Source organism: Herpailurus yagouaroundi, unplaced genomic scaffold (genome assembly GCF_014898765.1).
Source record: "Herpailurus yagouaroundi ecotype Mexico unplaced genomic scaffold, PumYag 140, whole genome shotgun sequence".
NCBI lineage: Eukaryota > Metazoa > Chordata > Mammalia > Carnivora > Felidae > Herpailurus > Herpailurus yagouaroundi.
In genome coordinates this window covers 12,995,264-13,010,126 of record NW_024412395.1, presented here as the reverse complement: position 1 = coordinate 13,010,126, position 14,863 = coordinate 12,995,264, and the positions used below count along the sequence as shown (strand labels likewise).

General features: G+C 39.0%; 1 long non-coding RNA gene across 1 annotated transcript in view; it reads left to right on the top strand.

The window, feature by feature from the left end:
• LOC121030455 (uncharacterized) overlaps positions 1-13,472 on the top strand; it is a 51,672-nt gene extending 38,200 nt beyond the window's left edge. The window contains exons 2-3 of the long non-coding RNA XR_005790206.1: positions 12,513-12,625; positions 13,314-13,472. This is a non-coding gene — a long non-coding RNA (uncharacterized LOC121030455). The remainder of the gene's footprint in view (positions 1-12,512; positions 12,626-13,313) is intronic.
• Positions 13,473-14,863: the final 1,391 nt, after the last annotated feature.

Genomic DNA, 14,863 nt, shown 5'->3' with positions numbered 1-14,863 from the left:
CTCACATAAGCTAAAGATTAACAACAGGACTTGGGTGGATTTATAGGCAGGTTATTATGTCTTGAAAATAGGAGGGTGTTACTAATTCTCTTTTCCTTGCTTTAATAGACTGACAGCCTCCTGAGCTCCAGGGAGCTTCATGAGACAAATAGCTCTCCACATAAACCACCTGGGAGTAGGGGAACTTGGAGGTGACCCTGCTCTCTATGACCCATCACTGCTCACTGCTGCAAAGGGAAGCAGCAAGAACACATGGTCCCACAGTGCTTCTAAGAGGATGCAATCAACTTTAAGTGTTTACCCCCGAGGAATTTGTGTGGTTGGGTGGGCAAGTGGAATCGACACCCTTCAAGCCACTCCTCTGTCCTTATTACACTCTCCTGGACTATAATCACTGACAACCGATTTCCATCTCAGGACCAGTTCATAGTGTCTGAATCACCTTGGAGCTCTTAATGTCTTCCTCCTCACCCGTAGGAGAGACCGCAGGTGATATAAATCCCCAGAGACACAGAAATAACCCTGAACTCTTCAGTGCTGAGGCGAAGGGCCTACTTCACCTTGTCTCCCTTTGTTTGATCAACTACTGGGACCCCAGTTTTTAACATTTATAGGATGATAGGGTTTCAAATTTCTATTGGTCTTGGGGGAAGACTTTGAATCTTTCATTAAGTAGGAAACTGCCTGCATGGTTTACTTTGAGGGATCTTGAAGATGCCCTTCCTATTCAAATAACTACTGTATGCCCCTGAGCTACCTGAAATATCTGGCTTCAATACTGATCCTAAAACATTTTAATAAGATTAAGATAGTAATAGATATTTTTATATAACTTCAATAATATAATGTTATAATAGAGTAATTCATGGTCTTCTGATAATGATTTGGAACACTTGTTATAACCTAGCATTTGATTTGGGGAGTTATAGAAGATGCAGAACATTATGATGATCTAGTTCAAGTTTCCAAACAGATTCTCAAGGGAAACACACATTGTGCTGTTAAAACTAGCGCCTTGTCTGGAGATATCCATCACATCCCCTCCATCCTATCCTTACGTCCTGGTCATGCAATAATGTAGAAATCAAGGTATTCCACCAGACCAGGTATATGTATGGGTATTCCCCATCAGACCAAGGCAGTATGGGTTGTGGTTAGGGAGAGGGCTCTGGGCACACTGTCTGCATTTAATTTTGGCTCGGCCATTCATTAGAACTAGGATGGACCTCTCTGAGTCCCAACCTCCTCATCTGTTAAATGTGCTAAAATAGTAAATATTATTGTTAAGAAGAATAATGACAAAATACCCTATTTAATATGTTTGGTATGAGGACTTGATAAATTGATAAATGTAAACAGCTTAGAACAGTGTCTGGCATATACAAAAATTTCAATAAATGCGAATTTCTTGGCATTTAGCCCTAATTTAATTTTTAAAAGTCCTATTGAAGTAGCTATCATGATGCCCAATTTATAAAGAAACAGAAACAGTCAGGTTGTCCCTGTCCCAGGGTCACATAGTCAAATAATAGAGCTAAAATTCAAATCTGTTTTCTCTATCGCCGAAAACCCCTGCTTTTATCCATAACATTGAACTATATCCGTTTAAATCCTACTTCACTTAGTGGCTAAAGTACTTCATATTTCTAATTCTACTCCAGGGACCTTAATAACAATTCTATAAATTAATATATGGTTGCACAGAGTGCAGAAACCACACATATTTAGTGATACTGTACTATCAGTTGAAGGAGTCACTTAAGAGCCAAGGAGATTGACCATGTATATCTAGGTTGATTTCCTCATGATAAACACATACCTCTTATTCCTTGCTCACCTCCCCGCGGCCACATGAGAATGCTTTGCTCAGATCCCCTGTTGCAGGGTGCCAGCTTCTGTGCTATGAAATCTTTCACTGCATTTGCACTGAGGCTGTTCTTCCCAGTTTTCTGTTCCTGGGGACAGTGGACTCCATTGATGGCAGCTTTGGCTCAAGAACACTCCGGTGGCCTTGCCTAACTTTCCTTAGAACTGCATATTGGTGTAGGCTGCTTCATTCCACCTACTTTCCTTCCTTCCACTCAACCTGTTTTCTCTCCTTCTTCCTTCCCTCCCTCCCTCCCTCCCTCCCTCCCTCCCTCCCTTCCTTCCTTCCTTCCTTCCTTCCTTCCTTCCTTCCTTCCTTCCTTCCTTCCTTCCCTCCTTCAGTAAGAATCAGGTCTGTATCACAATTTGTCAGTTCCCTTAGTCTCTCCCAGTATCTTGTCCATTTTCTTTCACAAGTATTTTCCCTAATTCATTTCCTGTGTATTAATTCCATCTTGGCTTCTGCTTTTCAGAGGACCTGAATGAGTACATGGATGAGCCCCATGATAAATTGCAAAATAGTTGTTATCTTTAATTCTACCTTTCATTGTCCTCTTAACATCTAGATATCCGTTCGTATTTTTTAAAAGGTACATCTGTGCCTAAAGGTAACCATCACATTGTATATTCATTTTCAATGCCAATGATACCATTTACAGTTGAAGTGACTTTTTCCTAAACAAAGGAAGGAAGGAAATGAGGAAGGGAAGAGGGAAGAAAAGATATCATGTATTGAGTGTCTATGTGCCAGGCTTACCTTTCTGATAAGTCATCTTATTTCAACTTCAAATCTTGTGTTTAGATTTACATATGAGAGTGGAAAAGTTTAAGTATCGAAGACAGGGAAGAACTCAAATTTCAATCCTGTTTTCTTAAGTCTTATGCTCTTTTTTTGTACCTCATAACGACTCTGGAAGATGGTATTCATGACTGCATTTTAGGGATACTTTCCAGATATATCTGAATATAATTATCTGAACATATACACATATGTGTATACCCACAAACATTGAGCAATACCTCTATATATACACATATGCGAACTCAGAGATGGTTGGGGGAAAATAAGATTATGAGCATATGCTTATATGTATATAAATACATGGGTAGATATAAACGGATGTGCAATATACATACATGGATTCTGCAAACAGTTTTTTGTGTGTGCCATACGGAATTTTATTTATTCAAAGAAATTAGACACAATTACCATTAGGGTCTTTTGTGACATTGAAATAATTTATTCTCACTGAATAAGGATTTTAACGTGTAGACAGCTGATGCTGTCAAAGAAGACAAAACATCAATAATGGTCTTTGGGGTTCTGATCTATATTGGAGCTCCTTTAGGTTCTGCTGGTACTGTTAGATGTGAGAAGGAGGAGTGGATCAGGTGTCTGTGAACAGCACGGGACACCAAGAGCTCTGTCTAGGAAACCGACATTCTCCTACTGAGTCCTGCAGAAACCTATTCCAGTCTCTGTTAATGCAACCAGGCTTATTAGTAAGTAAGTAGGTCAGATCATCCAATGATTCTGGAAAGGAAAACCAAAAGATACTTGCTTTCATAAATGCCTCAATTTGTGAACCTCTCTTTGCACCATTGAAAAGAAGGTAGAATTGGTTTGAATTACAATAGTTCTCACATAGTGGACTCAGGTAGTGCATTTATTGAGAAGGTACATTATTTGAATTCTAATCCAAATGGGATAAAAATCCACTGGAAGTTTTCAAAAATAGGGGGTAGCATGATCTCAGTTGCATTTCTTAAAATCCTTCGGACAATTATGAGGGATTCTTTCTTTCTTTCTTTGCATTTTTTATTTTTTGTTTCTATGGATGGCACAGGGTATTTTGAAGCTCCCCTCAGTACTTTACCTTACTGCAAAATATTTCTTTTTATTACTATTTAATTCTTAATGGCTTTTACATTCTGTTGCCACCACATTTTGCACACAACCACTCTCTTTTTTTAATTTTTTTTTAGCGTTTATTTGTTTTTGAGACAGAGAGAGACGGAGCATGAATGGGGGAAGGTCAGAGGGAGAGGGAGACACAATCTGAAACAGGCTCCAGGCTCTGAGCTGTCAGCACAGAGCCAGACACAGGGCTCGAACTCACGGACCATGAGATTATGACCTGAGCCGAACTCAGACGCTTAACCGACTGAGCCACCCAGGCTCTCTGGTTTTATATCAGTACCCTTACTATGTAGTCTAGAGTTGGCAATGAAATTACAAACATAGCTCTGGTCATGTGCGGGATGTGAAACAATCGGACCATGTGAGTTGGCCATAGAGGAAACACTTTTGATCTTTTGAAGAGTTTGTGTGTTAATGAAATATAATTTTTTTGAATACGTAGCATACATGCTTATAACAGATCAGCTTGGAGTGCACCAGTCTTTTACTAAAAACAAGGATTAATACTGGATAGCATGCAAAGCACATTTGTTTGAATGCATCATAGAGCTACCAAGACAGCCAGAACTTAAGAGACCGATGTCCCAGAAGGACAGCACAGACATGTTATTCCAACAGTAAGAGTCATTTGGAGAAGTAACCACAGTCTTAAACTCACTTCTCTAGAAAAAAAGAAAAGTATAAAACACTTTCCAAGACATTTTTGTAAGACCAAAATTATCTTCCTATCAGAACCTCATGAGGTTATCACAAGGGAAACAATTCAAGTCACTCTTTCATATAAACATAGAAACATAAGCAATAGGGGCGCCTGGGTGGCGCAGTCGGTTAAGCGTCCGACTTCAGCTCAGGTCACGATCTTGCAGTCCGTGAGTTCGAGCCCCGCATCAGGCTCTGGGCTGATGGCTCAGAGCCTGGAGCCTGCTTCCGATTCTGTGTCTCCCTCTCTCTCTGCCCCTCCCCCCTTCATGCTCTGTCTCTCTCTGTCTCAAAAATAAATAAACGTTAAAAAAAATTTTTTTAAATAAAAACATTAAAAAAAAGAAACATAAGCAATGAACAAAATATTAGAAAATCACTGTCAATAATGAATAAAAAATCTAATATAATATATATGAACATAAGGCATGTTAACACTTATGTAAACAAAATATATATTAATAATGCGAGGTTGGTTTAAATTTGAAAGATATCTAATTCTCTCCTTTGTCCCAAATAAAGCAGGAAAGTTGTGTGATCATGTCGATAAAAAACAACATACCCATGCCATTTGCAAAACTGATTCCGGATGAAGTATTAATCTAAGTGTGACTGGTAAAAAAATAAAGGTTTTGGAAGATAAAATATGATAATATTCTAATGACCATTGGGAGGGTACAAATAAAGAATAGCCATGGAGAAAACAGTGGTAAATTTAGACTACTTAAAATTAAGAATTTTTATTAATTGTAAAACTGTGTCAAGAGAGTGGAAAAGTAAGGTAAGCCAGAGTGGAGAAAGATATAGAAACCACATGTCTCTGACAAAGCCCTTGACTCCATAATGTATAATGAAGTCCTATAGGTCACTTAGAAAAAGCAATAAGGAAAATCCAAATAAAATATGAATAAGACTTGAATAGAGATTTCACAAAATGGGGTATCCAAATAGTCAATAAACATATTAAATGTGAAAATATAAAATGTGAGCAACCTCAGTCATCAGGATGTACAAGTGATATCCACAATAAGATACCATCGTACAACCATCAAAATGGTAAAGCGACAAGATAGTTATTGGCAAAATATGAAGCAACAGCGGCTCTCAAAATTTGATGGCTGATGTATATACTGGTATAATTACTTGGAAAAGCTATCAACAGTATCTTTAAAGGGGGCCATATACTTAACACATGGCTTAGCATTTCCATTTGCATGCACACAGTAGAAATGTGTACCTATGTGGATCAAAGGATATGTACAACTATATTTACAGTAATACTTTTTAACAGCCCCTAATTGCTAACAACTACAATATTCAGCAAAATTTAAAGGGATGAAAAACAGTGTTCTATTCATACACTAGAATATTATACAGCAATAAGAATGAACGAACCACTGTTCCTCACAACAACATAGATAAACGTCAAAAGCATAATACTGAATGAAGGAAGCCAGACACAAAAGAATACATGGAGGAAAAATTACTCTGTGGAAATAAAAGTCAGAAAAGCATTTATCTTTGAGGAGAAGCAGTGACTGAAAGGAGCCAGGAGGGAGTTTCTGAGATGTTGGTAATTCTGTTCCTGGATGTTGGTTGCTCTGTACTCACTGTGTATGTGCATTCCCTTTGTAAAAACCCAGAACACTGCTCACTAGTGATTAGGGATCATGTTGCGTATCTGCTGTGGTTTGACTGACATGTTCTGGCAGAATATATTCTCTTTTTTAATATTTATTTATTTTTGAGAGAGAGAGAGAAAGAGCACGAGTAGGGGAGGGACAGAGAGAGGGAGACACAGAATCTAAAGCCGGTTCCAGGCTCTGAGCTGTCAGTACAGAGGTCCAATGTGGGGCTCAAACCCATGAACCGCGAGATCACGACTTGAGCCGAAGTCTGACGCTTAACCGACTGAGCCACCCAGGCGCCCCAGAGTATGTTCTTTTAATTCCAAGACCAAGGTAGAAGGAGGAACCCCTTCTTATATATGCCAGTTTTTCAGTGGTGGGGTGGGGGGGGGCGGGCATGGGGAAAGAACAAGACTTTTACAGGGCACCTGCATGGCTCAGTTGGTTAAGTGTCCAACTATTGATCTCAGCTCAGGTCCCAATCTCATGAGCCGTGGGATCAAGCCCTGCATTGGGCTCCAGCCTGACAGGGTGGAGCATGCTTGGGATTCTCTCTCTCCTCTCTCTCTTCTCTCTTTCTGCCCCAACCCTATGTGTGCATCCATGCACTCTCTGGCTCTCATAATAAATAAATAAACATATTTTAAAAAGTGAGCTAATTATAATAAATCAGCATTTTATATATATATATATATATACATATATATATATATAGTACAAGTCATATATATATATATATGACTATATATATGACTTGTACAATCAATCATGTCATGTATGCTAACAGTTCTGCTCAGGGGAAGAGTAGGCCATGCCCACTTACTTCCTTGTCATATCTCAGTCAAGTCACAAGGCCAAATCTTATGTCAAGGGGGCAGAAAGCCCAATCATGGCACTGGGAGGATGTCTGCACTGAAGAGGAGAAGATATGTTGACAAATGCTACAATTTTCCCCCAATGATTTTCTTTTTGGCCAACTAATCCACACTTAACTAGCTAACTTTCTTTCTTGAGAAATTTCAACTGGAACAAAGTTAAAAAAAAAATGGTTTTTAAGAATTCCCTTAAATTCCCCCAGGACATTATATGAAATTGATTCCAAATAAAACTGCTTGCAAATCTACTCAGTAAGATTTTTCTTGTAGCAAGATTTACAAATGCCCAATTAATGTCTCTCATCTATCTCCCAAAGCTGAGTCACTAATAATACTGAATTGCAACTTTGGAACTATTTTAGAATCTACCTTTATTCTGACCCTGGAGTGTTATTTGTAAAACCACTATAGGAAAAAACGTTAAGTTTATTTATTTATTTTTGGAAGAGAGAGAGAGAACACGAGTAGGGGAAGGGCAGAGAGAGAAAGGGAGAGAGAGAATCCCAAGCAGGCTTCGAACTGTCAGTGTAGAGCCCAGTGCAGGGCTTGAACCTGAGACCAGTGAGATCATGACCTGAGCCAAAATCGAGTGGGATACTTAGCTGACTGAGCCACCCAGGCATGCCAGAAATTTTTATTTTTCTCACTAAACAATTCCTCTCCCCAAGGAAAGTTTCAAACAGTACATATGCGTATGTTCATCTATTTCAATGCAAATGGTTCAGATTAGACTATTTACAATGGAAATTCTTTTAAATCATGTGCCATTTAAAAAAGCAAGTTTCATATGTCTTATAAATGAGTAAGATTAACTTTTCTGTGCAGTGAATACAACTAAGATTACTTTGCATTGTCATTACGAGAAAGATTGTTCTTTGAAATTGTGTATGTGAGAAGGTGTTTGTCAGTGTGGGGGCTGAGAGGCATTAAAGTTTATGAAGACCTACTGTGTGTCATGTATCCTGTTAAGCTCTTTTTGCACACTATCTCACGTTTCCCACAGTTACTGGAGCTTTATTCCTTTTACATTGATAACACCGAGAGTGGATCACCTCTAATGGCCCCAACAGTCCTACAAAATAGCTACCTAAATCTTTTCCCAGACTGCACAGCTATTAACCCCCATCTATGTGCTCTCTGACAAATCACTCACTCCTTCTTTCATCCACTCTGTATTAATATTTGGAAACTTCAGAGTATCATATTGGTGCCAACAAATAATAATCCAAACAGACCGGAATAAACCATGCATACTAACTGCCATTTCTGTTTTACTTCCTTGTTTTATACATATTTCTCTTTGGACAGTGAAAGAAACTTGTAAGTAAACTGTTGTAAAAGTGACTCATCACCTGGTGCACAGTGAGCTACACATAACTTTTTGTAGCATCATTTGTCTACAAGACTTCTTCACTAACCACTGTCAAAGCTTAGAAAATGAAGGTGACAATAATGGCAGTGGTAAAAAGCAATGCGTGTGTGTGTTATGTGGGCACAGCCTCACAAATGGATTTAAGATAAAGATCTTGAATGGACAGATAGGAGGACCACTGATAACCAGCTAGCATAGTAACACATGCTATCACATGAATACCAGCTGCTTGGATTACTCACTTTAAAGCAGAGATACTGGGGCACCTGGGTGACTCAGTCAGTAGCTAAGCCTCAGATTCTTGGTTTCGGCTCAGGTCATGATCTAACAGTTTGTGAGATCAAACCCCATGTCAGGCTCTGCGCTGACAGCATAGATCCTGCTTGGGATCCTCTCCCTCCCTCTCCCTATCTCTGCTGCTCTCCTGCTTAGGTTCTCTCTCAAAATAAATAAATAAACATTAAGAAAAAAACAGATAGTATGGAAGGGTTGATGGGAGTTAAAACAGCCCAGAAATTCATTTACTGACACCTGAATTATCAGGGTTTCAAAAAGAAATACCCCATGGACACTTGCTTCTAATTTCATGATTTAGGCTGTATTCCTTAATAAATAATTTATTAGAAACTCACCTATAACATGTTTCCAAATGACTTCAGGAAGGAGGAGGAAAAGGATAAAGAGGAGGAGGATGAGGAGGAGGAAAGAGAACTGATAGTAACTGTTATCTGTATGCAACAGTCCAAGCTGTCGTTGGCTCATGACTAGTTTGGGTCATTCATTCTGATCTATAGCAATGCATGTGCCATCATATGTCTATCTCTATGCCGACTCGTTACACATACTGATGCTTTTCTGTTTCATTATTTCAAGAATGGCACAGCACCTATGGCTATGGTCCCAGTCTTCCCATTCAATCTTAGAATAACATAAAAATTCAGGGACCAGGGATCAAAACAGACCTTGAATTTATTTTTCCAATTGGAGGACACAGAACTTAGATGTCTCTATGGCACTTCAAAACATTCTGGGGTGCCTGGGTGCTCAGTAGGTTAAAGGTCTGACTTCGTCTCAGGTCATGATCTCGCAGTTCGTGAGTTCAAGCCCCGCATCGGGCTCTGTGCTGACAGCTCAGAGCCTGGAGCCTGCCTCGGATTCTGTGTCTCCCTTTCTCTCTGTCTCTCTCCCACTCACTCTCTCTCTCTCTCTCTCTCTCTTTTTCAAAAAAAAATAAATAAATAAACATTAAACAAAACATTCTGATGTTACACATACACTTGTATATGTCAAAGTACTTAAGTAGGACAAGATGGCTGTTTTTTCATCAGAAGAGTTCCATTTTGTAAATGAGTCTTTCAACTTTAATTCGTGCAATTATTGTTGCCATTGTGGGACATTCCTACATCTCATGGCTATGCCCAGTGCTTCTGAAATGTTTGCATCCCAGAAAGGTACAGGTGATCCTACCTGAGTTAGTACATCACCCTAAATTGTACTGTTTCTTGACATTTCTGTACCCTGAAACACTCACGTTTTAAACAATCCTATTTAGGGCCAGAAGTATAGAAAATACATGTAGACATATATTTATTGCTAGAAAGTGGAAAAGTGACAATAAAGTACCCCCCAGACTGAGAAGGCATTTCAAGATAGAAAAACAAATCAAGCCACTCCATACTATTTACAGAGTTTTATCCAAGGTAACTTACTGACAGGGGAAATGAGGCAGACCACAATCCAGGGCCTACACAGTTATTCTCCACAAAGTCTGAAACTTAACCCCACAGCTTTCATACAGCCAGGAGCATTGTGATGAGGTCAAGGGTAGTTGTCTTAGGTGGTACAATCTGTGCACCAGGGGAAGATCAGAAGAAGACTTCCCACATTCTGGTCAGGGCATACATTAACCTGCAAGGGCCTGGAACATGTAGCCCAAAGGGATGTCATTGCATGGGCAGGAATCAAAGATGGCAGAGGGCCAAAGATGGAGTCAGTATTATCAGCAGTCCCACAGTTATACAATGTTTATGTAAGATTCTTTGATTTTTTAACCTGTAAGCACCAATAAAACATATTTTTTCCTTTTGGAAAAGGCAATAAAGTGTCAGGAAATATAAGGCTTCTTTTTGCTTTTAGATATATTATTTTAATTAATAATAAGCAGTTACCATTTGTTTTCAGTCTCTGAATGCCAGGCATAGTGGTAAGTGCTTTTAAAAAATGACCTAAAATGTGGTGCCATGTTAGTAATAAGACAATAGAATGGTCAATGTAAGTTTGTGGGGTTAATCTGGTGTAAATCTGGGGTGGTGGTGAGGTTGAGAGAGGTCAGTCCAAACACAATCCAAATCCCTACCAGTTCAGCCTGGAGTTTGGCGCCACCTGCAGGTGGCTATTAGTTCCAGCTGTTGAATATTCAGGGCATTTGCAGTCAATCTAACAATGGCTCCGTGAGTTAATGCCCATTTTATTAGTCTTCCTCCGGGATATTAGGAAGCACCCACTGTTCCTTTCCCAACTATCTCAGAATGTAAGAGTTTTAGCCTGTCCGTTTTGGAGAAAAGAACTGAAAGCAAACTTGATCCAATCTTCAGCATGTGGTAGGCATGGCAGCTTGGGGTATGCTATCACAAAGTTTTAATGTATTTACATTTTGAGGAGTGAGAAATTTTTCTAAATTCTTTGTGGCTATTGAGAGATGGATCTTCATTGGGAACTCAGGCTGTAGATCACGTTGGTAAGGTTGAAAATTTGTCCAAGCACACATAGCTATTAATGCCAAAGTCTAGATTAAACCAAAGTTGATGGATCTCTCAAGTCTACACTAAACTATCCGGGAGGCAAGATGAGGAAGAAATCAAGAGGTAAGGTACATTTAAAAGTTAGTAATTCATGTGCCCTATTTCATTTGGGAAATTCTTGGTGAAGAAAAAGTGACTATCATTTGTAGAAGGCTTACTGTGGTGTAGGGCCCGTTATGAAAATTTGCAGAAGTAAAACATCCAAAGTCTGTAATCTAGTCTAATACTTCATTTAGGAAATTGAAAACACATCGTAAGCTCCCACAAAATGGACGTTTCTTTCCTTCTCTCCTGTCAACTCAAAATTTTTAAATGATTTTACTTAAGCAATAATTTTAATGAGTTTTATCTCAGCAGTCCTCCTCTTACAGCTGAATAATCTGGTCTGCAAGGAATTAAATAATCCTGCCAATTCACCGTTAGTGTGTTCCAGAGCAAGGGATGAATGTAAATTCGTCCAGCTCTGAAGCCCATGGCCTTCCCTGAACGCAATCCTGCTTCCTCCCCTCACGCTGCTAATTCAGAAACTAACTACAGGATATTGCCTTTACTTAAATCTTTAATATCCCCTTTTGAAAAGCAGACAAGAAAATGGTAAGATGGCAATTGCTATTGAGCAAAGGTAAAAGAAAGAAAAACTCTCAGGTTCAATCGCTCATATGAGAACACATCAGCATCCTTTCTGCCAATGAAATGTTGCCAAGGCAGCCTCATTTTCTTTTCTGTTACAACAAGAACGATTGAGGCACAAGAGGATAGATGTCTGTGTATTGGGCTTTCAGGGCCGATAATCAACTGGTATGTCTAGAAGGAGTGTTCTTCAAGGGCCACAGGTACAAATATTATGTAGTGAAGCATCAAGAGGATATACCAGAAATACCCCAAAAGAAGAGCACAAATAAAACAGGATTTGAAAGCTTGTCTTTCCTTATTTAGTATTTAGTGTTATTATATTAATCAGAGATTAAAAACCACATTAAGCAAATGAAACCAAAATCCTCTATAAACAACCAACCTCTACAGAATGACCCTGATAAGTCTTGAGACTCTTGAGACCACAGTGGCTTCCTGCAGCTAATTCCACCCTAAGTGGTTAGAATCACCTTAAAAACAATGTCCCCAAATGCTCTCCCTGAGAAGGAAAGCAAACACACTTTAAAATCTTTCCCAGGAAGTTTTATAGAAAAGAAAAAACGTGTGTGTTTCTATCAATGAAGATTGACTTTTGTATATTAAAATTCTCATATGGCTTCTGTAACAAATACCCTCAACTCTGATCTTCATGCATTCATACGTGTTCATTCTTGGCTAGAGTCCCTCAACATTTAATAAGCATCTGTTTTGTTCTAGGCATCATCCTGAGCATAGGGAAATACAGCACTGAAGAAACACGGTTCTATGATTTGCAATTGATCACAAGTTATTAGGGAAGATAGACAAGAAAACTAACAAGTTTGAAACAGGTAAGCACTATCAAGGCTTATGGATATGATGCTATAAAAGCCCAGCGAAGAGGTATTTAAATCAAACATAGGTGTGTGTGTGTGTGTGTGTGTGTGTGTGTGTCTAAGGAAGATTATCAAGGAATTAAATATTGAAGAGGAATAGTAAAGAACCATATGTTTTATTGTTGGGGGTTGTGGGATTCATTGCAAACAAAGACAATAGCTGGTCCAAAGGCAGGAAAAAATGTGATGTTTGGAAAGCCGCAAATAACTTGTACTTCTCCATCTGCCAAAAGGGTATTCAGATTTACATCTCTAGTTAAATAAAATCATACATTTCATTAATTTTACAGCCCTGCTCCTGTCTTTGGATTTTTTCATAGCTTGGTTCAGTTTTGTTTGTTTCTCTTTTGAGATAAAAGCTGATTGACCTTTGAGAAAGAGAAAGGGATATTTATATGCATTGCAATCGACCTGTCTCAAAGTCAAAACGGCACAGAGGTTATCTTACAGAGCTTCACAAATTTAGTTAGCGCATTGTTTACTGTAGTAACATTTCTACTTCGCCTGAAGCATTTTCACATTGCCTGACCTTTCTATAACACTTTAATATTCATATTTGGCTGCTGAACTATCACAGTTCTGTAGAGTTTTAAAGCTGCTAATCTGATCATTCCTCTCTATTCTTCTCACCTTCTTCATTTAGCCACTCCACTGACAGCAAAAGAAGAAACAGATTTAATTTGAATTTTGTATAATTCAAGACTGATGACCCAACAGAATATTCAGGGCATGCCTTCCTTTCAACATGAATATCGTGAGTAAAGAAATTCAAATGAATACAGTAATTCATAGTATGGACTCAATTACATCCATCAACAATTGTTGCTTACTTTCAACCTTATGCAGGCAATGCACTAGTTGCTGAGGCCAATAAATTCATGTCCATCTGATTAAAAATGTAAAGCATAGAGAGGGGTGCCTGGGTGGCTCAGTCGGTTAAGCGGCTGATGTAGGCTCAGGTCATGGTTTCACGGTTTGTGAGTTCAAGCCCCGCGTCGGGCTCTGTGCTTATAGCTCAGAGCCTAGAGCCTGCTTTGAATTCTGTCTCCCTCTCTCTGCCCCTGCCCTGCTCGCACTCTTTCTCTGTCTCTCAAAAAGTGAATAAACATTTAAAAATGTTTAAAAATATAAAACATATAAATTAATTCGTTATTCTATTCATTCACCCAACAAACATTTCCAGAGTGCATACCCTGTGTTACACAGTAGCAATACAACAGTGAACAGGACACAGACATTACCTTCAAGGAGCTTGCATGTGTTTGTATGGGAGATGCTGACAAGTAAAAAAAAAAAAAATTGTAATACACTATGACAATTCTTAGTATTAAAAATAAGCACAGGGTCACCAAAAATAAGCTTGGAAGCTCAAGAAAAGCCCTCTAAAGAATGTGACCTCTTAGCTGATATCTGAGGAATGAAGTGGCTTCCTAGTCTACAAAGGAAGAAAATAGTGTTTCCACGTTAGTTGTATCCCCTAAAATTAATTTTTGAAGCTTTAATCTCCAAATATGAGTGTATTAGGAAATAGGGCATTTACAGAGATAATTACATTTAAAGGGGGCCATTTAGAGTAGGCCCTAATCCAACATGACTGGTATCCTTTTAAGAAAAGAAAACACAGAGACACTACCAGCACATTCACTGAGGAAAGGCCATGTGAGGACACAGAGGGCAGCCATCTGCAAACCAAGGGGAGAGGCATCAGGAGAAACCATGGCTGCCTACACCATAATCTTGGACATCCAGCTTATCGAACTGTGGGAATATGAAATTCTGCACTTTAAACCACACAGTCTGTGGTTCTTTGTTATGGCAGGCCTAATCAAATATTACACAGGCATTGGGAACAGCATGTTCAAAGACCCAGAGATAAGTTAGAACTTAGCATGATGCAGGGCCTGAAAATAGGGATTACAGCTACATGTGTTATGAACTCCTAAACAGTGTGTGTGTGTGTGTGTGTGTGTGTGTGTGTGTGTGTGTGTAAAATCATGAGGCCCAATCAACAAAGAATTGTGCTTGGAGGATTAGAGATGGAATCGGACAAAGAGAATGATGGCAAACCTGGGCTCCCAGCGGCCACTGGAGCAGAAGTAAGAGAATATCGGCACTGGAATCAACGCTGCAAATGACCAGGAGCTAGGAAACAGGAAACCAAGGGGTGCCATGAAGTGGAGATGGAAAATACAT